General features: G+C 45.4%; 1 protein-coding gene across 2 annotated transcripts in view; it reads left to right on the top strand.

Annotated features, from left to right (window-relative positions):
- DENND1B (DENN domain containing 1B) overlaps positions 1-13460 on the top strand; it is a 1279546-nt gene that overhangs the window by 861967 nt on the left and 404119 nt on the right. The window lies entirely within an intron of this gene.

Genomic DNA, 13460 nt, shown 5'->3' with positions numbered 1-13460 from the left:
AGATGTGGTCCTGTCCAACGGGGCTGATCGTTCTTGTTCCGCTGGAAGTTTCTAATGAAGACCCAATTGCCGGGTTCAATTGCGTGGCCTGGATCTTCAGAAGCCTGTGGCAAACTCTCATAAACCTGTTGGTGTAAAACACGCAGTTTAGCCATCAGTTCGTGCAAGTAATCAAGCAACACAGGGTACTCGAGGTCACTAAACTTTGTTGGTCTTGGTACGCCCCAAATATTCACCGGGCGACCAAACACAACCTCATACGGACTCAAACCCATTCGCGAATGCACAGTCATTCTTGTGGACAGAAGCGCTAAAGGCAAAGCATCTGGCCATTGCAAACCAGCGCTTGCTTGGATTTTGGCCAACTTTAACTTCAGAGTGCCATTATAGCACTCGACTAAACCAGCTGATTGGGGTGATTTGCAGCGTGGAACTTCTGCCGGATTCCTAATCCCTCGCATACTCTCTTCATTACTTGACCCACAAATTCACTCCCATTGTCACTCCAGATAATTCTCGGCAAACCGAACCTCGGGAAAAATTCCTTGATTAGGGCTTTCGCTGTGGACAAGGCAGTATTGTCCTTCATAGGATAAGCTTCCACCCATCTAGAAAAGGAGCAAACAACCACTAACACATATTTCAGGTTGTTGCACCTCTCCATGTGGATGAAATCTAGCTGCAAAGCCTCGAACGGATACGTAGGAGGAGCAAAATGACCAGCTGGTGTTGGAGTTCCCTTACCAGGATTGTACATCAAACACACCATACAGTTCCTAACCAAATTCTCTGCACATTTGGGAATCCCTGCATTTTGCCAAACCGGAGCCAACAACTTACAGATCCCTTTCACACTAATATGTGCCATCCCATGAGCCATTGTAACAACTGGAAGCACATACGCATCAGGCAACAACCATCTTCGATGCTCGGACAAATCAGTCCAACAACCATTCGAATCCAATCTACCCTTACTTTCTCTCCATTCATTCAACTCTTTCTCTGTAGCTTCAGCTTGGATGGATTTCACACTCTCAATCGTATCTTCACACATACTTTTCTCTGGAACCCATCTCGCCGGACCTGCAACATACATTCGGCTCATCACATTTCTCGCAGTTTCTTTCGCAACTTCATCTGCAAACGCATTTCCGCGACCAACATCATCCGTAACTTTCTTATGGGCACTACATTTCACAATCGCTACTTGCAACAGCAAAGTAAGTGATTCAAGGAGCTCGTTCACCAACTGCCCATGCTGAATCTTCGTTCCATGCGAAGTCAAAAACCCACGTTCACGCCACAAACGTCCAAAGCTATGAGCCACACCAAACGCATACTGGCTGTCAGTATACACATTTACTTGTTTTCCTTTCGCCAACAAATATGCTCTCGTTAATGCAATCAACTCTGCTGCTTGCGCTGAATTATGTGGGATACGTGCAGCTTCAACAATTGTATGCAAAGTCGTAACAGCATATGCCGCAGTCGTATCACCATTCGGCAACTTAAAGCACGAACCATCAACCCACAAAGTACCATCACACTCTGGAAGAGGAGTATCCATAAGGTCTATCCTCCCTTTCGTTTCTTCCTCAGTTCTCAGAAAACAATCATGCTGTTTTGTGTCATTATCTGTCTCAACTAAAATTGGCAACAACATGGCTGGATTCAACGTGTTGCATCGTTTAATGTGCACATGACTCGCTAACAAGGTCAACTCGTAACCCGACAACCGAGCACTAGTTAAGTGCTGTGTCTTGGTATGGTTTAACAAGGTATCCACTGCATGTGGAACCATTACGATCAACGTGTTGTCCATAACCAAACCAGTAGACTGTCGAATCGAAACAGCCGCTGCCGCTGTAGCTCTCAAGCAACTCTGCAACGCTCTAGCTACCGGATCTAAAGTCGACGAAAAATACGCACATGGACGTTGCTTATCGCCAAACTGTTGAGTCAACACTGACAATGCACATCCCTCTCTCTCGTGGACATACAATGTGAAAGGCTTACTGTAGTCGGGAGTACCCAACACAGGAGCCGAACACAACGCATTGCGTAATTCGGAAAAGCTCTTCTGACATTCGTCAGTCCAAAGAATAGGATTTGGAGTATCCTTAACAGTAAAAGCTATCAAAGGCTTCGCTAGCAAAGAAAAATTAGGGATCCACTGTCTACAATTTGACGTAATACCCAAAAACGCACGTACTTCTCTCTATGTTGTAGGAACACTCATTTTCGCAGTAGCTTGAATTCTTTCTGGGGTCAGTTTCCTTCCCTCCTTCGATAAGAGGTGACCTAAGTAGGTTACTTCTTGTCGACAATATTGCAACTTGGAGAGAGAAACTTTGTGATGAAAATCAGACAAGTGGCGTAACAATGACAAAGTGGCTTCTTTACAAATCTCTTCGTTGTCAGCAGCAACTAACAAGTCGTCAACATATTGAATAAGGGCAGCACCATCTGGTAAAACCAACAGATCAAGTTGTGTTTTCAAAGGTGGCTATAGATCTATGGACTCTCGCAATAGCCTTGAGGAGCTCGCTTAAAGCGGAAACTTTGTCCTCCTAAAGAGAATCCAAAGATATCTCTACTCTCCATGGCAATCGGGATGCTGAAAAAAGCATTCTGCAAGTCAATCACCGAAAACCATGTGGCCGTAGCCGGAATCAGAGTCAACAAATCTGTAATATCAGGCACAACAGGAAACTGTGGAACAACAATCTTGTTCACTTCTCGAAGATCGATCACAAACCTATATACAGGAGGCTGTGAAGAATCTGTTCTCTTCAGGACAGGCAAAACGGGACTATTGCACACATTACCTCTCGTTTCCTCAATCACACCCTTTTCGATCAGGTCATAAATAATCGCTAAAAGTGCTCGCTCACCATCACTCGAGATACGGTACTGTGGAATGCGCAGTAACTTAGCATTCGCCTTCAGTGTCACAACATATGGTGGAATCTCTAAAAGACCTACATCGTTCGGACCAGTAGCCCACAATGAATCGGGTAAAGAAGACAATTCAGGTGGAAGTCTGTCTTTCGATATGTACATCGGAGAGATCACTCTCTCACCCAAAGTAAGATGTACTCCTGACGGAGAACAATACAACATTGCATACAATCTCTTCAATAAATCCAATCCCAACAAGTTCTCACCACAACCTGCAGTCAAAATGAGGGGTGCTTCAAATTTACGAGGTCCAACAGAAAGAGACAACGGAGCAGAAATCGGATTCGTAACCGGGGCGCCAGAAAAACCTACAGAAACATTCTCAAAGCCAGACAAAGGTGCGCCAGGGAGTTTAGAGTGTATTATAGAACTCTTCGTAGCACCAGTGTCTAACAGAAAAGGCTCTGACACACCTGATGCAATCACTTCAACATAAGGTCCACTCTGATCTACTGGAACTGAAACAACTCCATCTCTTTGTCCATGGCTGTCCTAACAATCGTTACCATCCACTTCCTCACCTTCGACATAGTAATCATCCATATAGTACTGCGCTGTCCTACCAGACGAAGTTGGCTGCTGATCAAAACTATTCATTGAGTTCTGTGGAGGCAAAGAACGCCCATTCTGTCCGCGACCTCTACCTCTAGGCGCTTGTTGAGCACCTCGACCTCTTACACCAGAAGCACCGTTCATGCGCTGCAACAAAACCGGACAACTATTCTTAAAATGGCCCTCTTCTTTGCAATACGCACACTGATTAGGCCCATACGGAAAACGCTGTTGAGAAGACTCGTTCCTTTGCGAGTTTCTCGAATATTGCTGATTCTGCTGATAATCGCGTTGATTATTAGTACGGGGTGGATAAGCTTTTTGTAGAAGAACTTTAGTCTTCAATTCCTTAGTCTTCTTATCCGCTTTCTCTAACTCATCTTTGTGCATATTTTCATAGTACTGGGACGTAGCTAAAATCTGCGGTGACGTGGAAACAGCCCAAGCACTCTCAGAATCTTTCAACTTAGTGCACAACTCGGGAAGCAGATTATGTACAAATTTGTCGACGAACAATCTCTGGCCACCCTCAGTAGCCATAACCTGACCACTATGATCTACAAAGGTCTCTTCAAACCGCGTGAAAAAATCAGACACCGTCTCATCTTTCTTCTGCTTACAAGCAGACAACATGTCCCAATTAACACGCACTTCAGGCAGTAAAGTCTTCATATAATTAATTATCCTACCAGGGAGTAGAGTAATGATATCTTCAGGCTTAGCACCTCCTACCTGTCTATCATTCGCAGCCCGAAGATTAACCCATGTATCACCCAAACCCAATTCTTGGTCCTGATCCGTATGTCGAATCGTACTCCAAATAGGCTGTGGAACAACATTTCCAAACAACATATCTATGTCTGCTAAATTCATGATGCATGAACCCACAGTCTGAGTGAGCTCTTTATAATATCCTGCTAGATTTTTGCGCGGATCAGGCAAAGACTGCTTAATTGCCAAAACTTCAACACGCTTCAAGGAACATGTACCCATACACGCTGGAAGTGTCCAGGGACAGGTGGATTAACAGTTGCATCAGTAAGTCTCCAAACTGGAGGAACCTCACGCACCGGATATTGACGCGCTGCTCTCCTAACTGGCGAATCAGACTCAAACAATCGCTCAGAAGGAGTGTCACTACTAAATGACAAGATAGTCGCAACTGCTCTCCCAACATCATGAGGACCCACAACGGTCCCTTACGCAAATTCAGAACTTATTCGCTACAACTCATTAGGAGCTTTACCTACTTCTTCAACCCATTGTTCATGGAGGAACCCACACATCATTTCAAAAACGTACAGTTGCTTTGGTGCTTCCCATTGGAGGAAAACATCCATAACACCCTCAAGATCATACTGAGAAGCATACGTAATCCATTTACACGCCAAATAATCCAAAACTGTACGTTCATCTGTATCAGGCAACTGACTACGTGATTGTCTACGCTCGCTAACCGGAGACATACCCAATTGTCCCAACAAAGGAGAAAAGAAACTAGAAACTGCAGCAGTCATTCTCTGTCTAGCAAAAGGAGAAGGTGAGAGAATAAGAGAAGACGGAACAATAGTAGAAGAATCCAAAGGCGGAACAGAAGGAGTATTATAGATAGGCGTAGGAGTAGCAGACGAAGAAGGAGACAAAGTTGGCGGCCCCTGAGGAGGCTGCGCCAAAGGAATAGTAGCCAACGGAAGAGGAGCTGGCTGTGGAGGAATTGCAGGTGGCACAACAACCGGAGGTTGTGGAACTACAACTGGTAGTGGTGGTGCCGTAGCATTCTGTGCATAAGGGGGTGGCGAACGCAATAGATGCAACATTAAAGATTCTTTCGCAAGATCTTTCTTTTCTTCCTGTTCTTTACGCGGGAAAACTGGGTAGCACTTATCTACCGCTAACTTCCTAACCCTAAGCATCTGTTCACTCTCTTGCTCTTCCTCATTATCCCTATACGCTATAGCAGCTTGCACCATTGACAAACCTCGTTCTCATTTATTCTTCTTCGCTAATTTAATTTCTTTCTGTTTGGCTTCTTTGCGCCATATGCGGAAAGAGTCAAACATTGCCGGCCGGGCTTTCTTTTTGAACAGTTTAACTTCGAGATTATCTAGAATCTCAGTTTCAAAACTACCGCAACGGGCCCACTGTAGGACACCGTCTTTCCTCGTATATTTTACCCAGATGTCATTATAGCTAATAGGGCCCACACCATGCTTCACATAAAGATCATATGTAGGAGTTCCAATCGGAGGAACCGGACACAAATCCTCTAACCGGGAATCCTTAGAACAACCACAACCAAATATCTTTCCAAGTCTGCTAAGACCAGGCATCTTCGCTCACTAGTCTAGCTTTAAACTTCAAGGGAAAATCTGAAAACGATAGCCTCGTGAACACACGAGTCCCTTGGCTTTGGGGCCTGCAGGTACCAAATCAAAGCGATTCACGAAGGGATACCAAAACAAACTAAGGACTGGGAGACGCTCCACTCATACTTAACTGAAATGTCGATGGCGTCACCAGAAGACCCGTCAATCGTCTCGCTCTACAAATCGTCTACTGCTCCAAGACAGGGCGACAGTCAGGGCAGCAGTCCTTCGTAGCCGTCGGAAAGCGGGGAACCTCGCAGAAAAGACTTTCGGACCACGGCAACATACAGGTGTCGATGATGTGGCAGGCCTTCCTCCAGAATTTCCACACGAAGCTCTCCACGATCTTCGGGCTTGGACCGGTACCGCTGAAGTCGCCCCACGTTGGCTGCCAACTGAAGGACCAGGGTTTAGAACCTAGCGGCGCCAGGGAAAACGCCCAATGCCTTCGAGTTCCCCTGCCTTGGCAAACAGAGACACGGGACGCTTCTTGATGACGTCAAAGACCAAAGTTTATTGGCTGCAACCGGGAACAGAGATCTACGAAGCACAACACGGGTGGTTCGCTAGAGACTGCACAAATTCAATGAGCGGAGCATGGTCTTTTATGCCAAAAATCACATTCCAAAGGTGGCATCAATTACATACAAACTAGCCAATCACATGGTGACATTTCAAACATATCGCATGACGACAATCCCACTTTCCGTTGTCCAGCCCACCAGAAATGACCAAGCACATTCCAATTTCTTGTTCGATCAGGCCGGACAAACCCATCATAAAACCTCAACCCAAATCAGTGATTATGTTGTAAAGGAAGGAGCAGAAACAGATTGGAAGCAAGATAGAAAGGTGGGTGCAGTGTGCTGTAAACTTCGGCACGTCCTGCTCTTTGATCTTTATCTGACCAGCTGCTTAACAAGGAACTGGCTCAGTGTGGTCAGCCTCGGGCAAGGAAGTCAGTGCGGCCAGGTCATTCAGAAGTCAGCTAAGCTGTACGTGTCCCAAGAAACTCGCTCGGCCGTAGTCATCGGCCTATGTGGGGGCAACCACACAAAATGGCTGCCGTTCACAAAATGGAACCCGAAGGTTCAAATGAAATCCCTAAATACATAGTGTTCTCATTGATCGATTAATGCGAAAACACTCGTACATACCGCACTCATTATTTGCGGTCCACTGACACCAAAATCGTCTATTTCCGACGACTTTTATTGAACGGGTTCGGAACCACCGAACCGCAGACCCTCAAACTACGGAACTACACAACCTAGTCATCAGACCAATACAATATATACAACAACCTACATATACAATATATACACTATATGTACAACAATATACCCTACAAAAAACTGAAAATAATAAAGTGACTTCATTTTTAACAATACCCACTCCTAACTTAGAGTGAAGTATCACAGCAACGGAAGTCCTCGCAGCGTCTGAGTTGTAAATTCTCTCTAACAAAAGAAAATATATATTGATCAAGGCGCCTGACATGAAACACAAAATACAAAATATGGGGACTCCTTATCACAAAGCTGTCGACGCAGTTGCGGTCTCGTTTCCGCCAGTTGTCTCTTTTGGCTTCATCAGGACAAGGGTACTTCAAAGAAAAGTGTAATCCACACTGGGAAACTAATCCTGGGGACACAAAGCGGGCCCTCCGATGGGTAAGAGCATCCACTAAAAGGTCCAAATGTCCACTCTCTCGTCCGGCTACCGGGGGGGATTATATCAATGTGAGTGCAGTCCTGAGACGACCTTATTCTTAAATCAAGGTCGCAGAGCAGAATCAAACCACATTCCAGGAACTTCAGGGCAGCACAACCATCCGTGTATTCTTTTTCTGTCATCCTTCTCCAAGCAGCCTTGTGGTTCAGGCTGTGACAGCCTCCCCCAACTTCAGGGCCATACCTTTGTAGTCCCTTAATGCCGCCTTTGTTTTGGGCTATTTTTTTCCATGTGCTGTGGGATTCGGTCTCGCAACGTCTCTCCTCCGTCTATGATGACTCTCGGGACACACTTACTCAGCTGGTTCAGAATGGCCATCAAGAGCTCAATTGCTGATTCGTTGTGGCACGGATCCCCCAGATTCCTTTGGAAGAGCCACGGCCGTTTTTGTAGCTCTTTGCATGTGTACCTGCCCATGCACCTCTGGCTTCTCTGAAACTGTTTAGTCTGCTTTGGTGGACATGCCGTTTGATTGTCAATATCTGTTTGGTTCTCAAGCGGACTCTGCTTTACGCAGTTTTCAGAATATTCAGAGTGGAGCGAAAACGTAATCCCTGGTTGCTATACTGTCCTCTTATTCCCCCCAGTACTCAGTCTGGCCAGGGATGGTCTCCTTCATTTCGGTGCCTGTTGGCTTCTTCTTTTCACTTTTCACCTCCGGTGGCATCCGGTGTGGTGCACCTGCCCCGGCATTGAATTTTTCGTTCTTGCATTCTTGCCCTGACGAAGACAGTTTGTGGTCCCTTGTTGCTTTGGGACCCATCTTATGGTGACTGCATGATGTTCTCTTGCTTTCCACCCCAGTTCTGATTGAGGTGCTTTCATGGTATTTTGCGGATGCGCTGTTGCCAGTTCACCATTGTCCCATCTTCAATCATGACCGATGTTGTGTCCGTTTGCAAGTTACTTGTTTCCTGTCCTACAGAGTACTTCGCCTGTATGCTTTACAGGTATTACTCCAATGTTTCAGACACTATAGTTCTCCTTATAACGAGCTCCACATGCCGTGCTTTGGTGCACCAGTGCAAATCAGAAGTTGGTGCACGGGGAGTCTTCTCCCCCTAGTTTGTTGAGTGTTCCACCATGCTAGCGAGGGGGTTCTTCCCTTCCACTCTATCTGGTGCCCTTCTTTCCTGGCTATTTGCCATCTTCCATCTCTTCTCAGACATGGGTTCCATGATCACGCTCTCTGGGTTGATTCATGCGGAGGTTGGTGTTCTCTTGGGATTCTTTCCGGGGAGTTTCCTTCACATCTTGCAAGCACAGATACAGATTTGCCCCTTTGGGGGTTTGTTTCCCTTGTACTGATGAGCATACCAAACATGATCTTTGGTGACATCAGGATCTTCACTCGCAATATTACTTGGCTTGTTGGCTGGGCACAGATTGTTCTGTGCAAACAAGAACTTCTTTTGCTTTGGCCTTCACACTTGTTAGGCCGCAGGCACTGCCTCTCCATCTGTTCCTTCGGTTCTTTACTTCTTTGGTTGGACCTTCACTATGGCATTGTTCTACCCATACTGCGTTCTTTGGTTTTTAGCCGCTGCTTTAGCCAACTTCCTTTTCCATCTGCTATTATTTCTTTAAGATGGGGACTAGCTATCTGAATTGGCCTCTCCTGTGTTGGTCTCGTTTAACTCGCCACTTTTTGCAGTCTTCCATAGCAGACGTATTTCTCTATTCTAGTGGGGTTGTTTCTCCTCTGCTGTTTTCTTTCCTGTTGTATCTCGACTGCCTGATCATAAGTGTCCAGTCAGTAATGTTCTCTTCTATCTGCTCACTGCTGTTTTTTGGGGTGTTGGATTTCCACTCCCCTTCCTTTTATGTAGGGCCATATGACTGTTTGCCAGCTCACCGTTGTCCCATCTTCAGTCATGTATGTATGTATGTATGGCGATTTATATAGCGCACGTATCACCCGAAGGCATCAAGGCGCTTGCTTAGGGAACCCGTCCTGGTATTCCCCGGCAGGGTATCCGCAAGGTGAAAGCCAGGCATCCCACCGCGAGGGGCCGTTGTGGAGATTAAGCAAGCTATTGCCCAGAGTCACAGAGTGTGAACCCATGAATCGAGTAGGCACCGGAGCGAGAATTGTCGAGTCCGTGGACATTTTAGGACTCAAAACCCCGCCGAGCCGGGAATTGAACCCTGGTCCCGGGCTGACCTCTGCTTCCAGGTCTGCCTCCTCTAACCAGTGAACCACACTTCTCCACCGATATTGTGTCCGTTTATATGTACCCTTAGGCACATTTTATTATACAATGTCAGTGGTGTAACAAAACATGAGGGGGACCCCCTTGCAAGATATGCTGAAGGGGCCCTCTTACACTCACAACATTACGGGCTGAGGGGGCCCCCTCCAGTATGGGTAATCCTTGCTGCGGAGACCTTTGTTACGCCCCTGTACATTGTAAGTTTTTCTATATATTTATGTTTGTATGCATTGTGCATAGATATATTCATATCATACGGTCTATTTATGTATTTTATGCCTTCTTTTATTAGGTACCTCTATAGTACGTCATTGTCTCCAGCCACTCTTCTATGCACAGTGTATTTTGGTGGCGTTCTTGCGCTTCTCCTCATGTCATGGAGGCACCTGTGAATGCTCATTGCTTTGCACCCCCCCTCCACCTACACCCTGGATGATTTCTGTAGCTTAATCTCAGAGCTTCCTTCACTCTTGAGGTGTTTCATCTGCCAATGAGTGGTCTATAGCCATGATTGTTGGTTTTTTTGTGCAAAATTATCTTAAACTATAGGTTGGCACTCTCTGCATTGCTTACTACTATGGCTCAGAGTTTTGACTCTGTAGTTTTGACAATTGTCCTTTACCTTCCGCCCATTCTCTTGGCCCAGTTCACATCAAGGGGGCATTGAAGTATTATGTTTATGTGGAGTGTTCTTTCCAACTCATCTTATTCTTCTGGCATGGTGTCTATTTCCATGTTCTTGTTCAGTTGCAGATTCCGTTTGTGTGGGGTTTTCTACGATGTTTCTAGTGGGATGTCTTCTTCCTCCCCTCCCTTTCTGGCAGCTGGTCTGTTGCTCTCTCGCTCTCTCTTTTTCTTACACCGATTGGATAGCCTAGTTGGGGATCTTTTTTTTTATCAGTTTGCTGGTCCTCCTCCTGGATGGTGTTGCCTAGGCATCTCATTCTAAGGATAGGAATCAGCAGCTAGGCATCTCTATCATATGAATAAGTTACTTCTCTTCGGTAACACCTTATCTGGTAGAGGCAAGATCTAGTTGAAGATTCTTTACCGGCCCACCCATCTCTGTGAACTGAAAAATGAGATATTAATATAAATGTTATTTCAAAAGAAGATTATTTTTGGGCACACTGTTTCCATAGCAATTCCTATACGTGGCACTGGCATTTTAGCACAGAAAGAAGTTGCAAAAGAAACTGACGACAGCTCGCCAGGGTAGGGCTTGAATGGATTCTGTTGGCATCACATCCAGTGGACGATGTTATTATAGAGGTACTGCTGTAGAAGTTTCTGAATTCAGTCTGACGTCTTGGGATAATTCAAAGGTATCAAATCTGCGGCTAGATCTTAATCTCTACCAGATAAGGTGTTACCGAAGGTAAGTAACTTGTTAATCTCAGTCAAATGCATTAATTTTCTTGATTTAACTGCTTTCCCTTACAAAAGACAAACTGACAACAACTTTCAAAAAGCAGATGGACGTCAATAGTCTGCTCCTACATGACAGCCATTATCTCGAATCTCTAAGGGACAACATTCCTTCTCTGTGGTCAGTTCTTAAGTCTTCACCGCAATTGCAGCACTACTAAGGACTTTGACTAACAGGGACAACAACTTGCATCTAACCTAGAAGCATGCCATTAACCTTACAATGTGTTAAGATAGCATGTAAAGGGCATCAAATAATAACAAAGCAGTCTTATTGAAATGACACATCTGTTCACAAGAGGACACCATCAACTGCGTAACCACATTTACACCTAGTTCTATTAAGATACAAAAACAATTGGAAATCACTGCCCAATCATACAGACAGGCTCTTTAACCTTCCCTGTTCCACGATTTGCATTTAAACGCACAAACAATATCAAAGATACCATAGTACACACCAGGCCACACAGGACTAGCACGTCCAAGAACAACAGCTCCTATGAGATCCCCCACCCCCCTGTTAAAGAGCATTTTCCATGTGGCTCTTGTGGTATCTGCGCGCTCACTGAACCCTCCAAAGAAGTAAAACTTGATGAGACTCATACATGGGAACAAAGAACTCACACAAAGAATTGCATATACACGATCGCTTGTCCAAAAAACTCTACATTGGAATAATTACTAGACCGGTGAAAGTAAGAATACTTGAACATCGCAGTGGCATCTGCTGTAAGAAAGTCACCACTATGATGAGTACCCATTACCTTGATCAGAATCACACTACTGAAGGTTCACACTGGTCCACCTTAGAAGCACACCCACACATGAATAAGAATACTTTGTTCCGGAGGGAGCAAAGGTGGATATTCCGATTAGCCACACACAAAACAGGCTTGAGCTGTGATTTCCCGTGAAGTGAAATGGAGACTTGATTCGCCACCTCTTCAGGAAGGGACTCAAGACATGGCTTTTTGAGTGAACTCCCTCAGCACTGCACCGGGATACCCTCAGGATAAGGTGCGCTATACAAGAAGTGTTTGATTGATTGGTTGATTGACTAGATCCTTGAAAACCCCAACACATCTACCACAATATGTTACTGACACTATTAGCCTGGCATTACCTGTATTAATTGCAGGCCATTTGCGCCACAGTCATTTACTACATGTACACTCCCTCAACATGCTTAGACGTCTTGTTGGGCACTTCTTGGCATCCCGCCTTTAACATAGGAGTGGTCAGTGCACCTACCCTGCATTGACAGCCACCTCACTTCGACAACTTTATTAGAGATACCTTTGTTTCATAAACTGAACAAGCTCTCCGGTTGTGAGACTATGCCCCTCTTTTTGCGTTCCCTTTTAGCAATCGCCACTCATGCAACTACCCTCCATTTATTAAATGGGGCTACCCTGGTGTTTTCATAAAGGAAAAAGTCCCATCCACTTGGGAGATTGCGCTATTTCCTTTTCCCTGCTAGATAACCATCCCTCTGACCCCGTCGACTTCCCTCCATTTATCAATGGGGTTGCTCTCAGCAACCTGAGACCTTGACTAGATGGAGCCCATTGCATACTATTTCTGGTCCTGACGTCCTTTTTAGTACCGCCCACTTTTCTTGCCTTTAGCTTGACCGTTCTCAGGGACCCCATCTTGCTGTAACACGGTACCTTTGACTCAGGGCCGGCCCCAAGATCACTAGTTTACTATATGCATCTCCACCATCCTGCACAGTGGCTGGCACATACACCCAACATGGTGCCTAGAAATGGCCACAAGCTAAGCATACTGGGCCACCCAATATTTACTTTAGCAATTTATTTCCCCACATGAGCAACCACTAATGACTTATACTCCAGTATATAAAGCCACCCCCTGCCCTCCGCTCAGTTCCGTGGTGGCAGAGACAGGGGTAGGTCATAGTGAAAATCACAGTGTGAAAACTGTGAGTATCAAGCTTTTACTCTCACCCTCTTGTAAGTAAGCAACTTGATTCACCTTTCCTTCTTAGCTGACTTTATCTGATTTGCCTTGCTTAAATTTCCAACCCGATAATTAGCACTTCCTGGGCCAAGAACCAATGGGGTCTACACCTTACCATATTTAGGTAGGTTAGCCTATTTGCCAGCCAATATATTTATTTTAACCTCCATTCTTTACTGATCACTGCGCTGTGTAATGTCGGCCTTACACTGATGGCACA

This window comes from Lissotriton vulgaris, chromosome 1_1 (assembly GCF_964263255.1).
Source record: "Lissotriton vulgaris chromosome 1_1, aLisVul1.2, whole genome shotgun sequence".
Taxonomy (NCBI): Eukaryota; Metazoa; Chordata; class Amphibia; order Caudata; family Salamandridae; genus Lissotriton; species Lissotriton vulgaris.
This window is presented reverse-complemented; position numbering and strand designations above follow the sequence as displayed.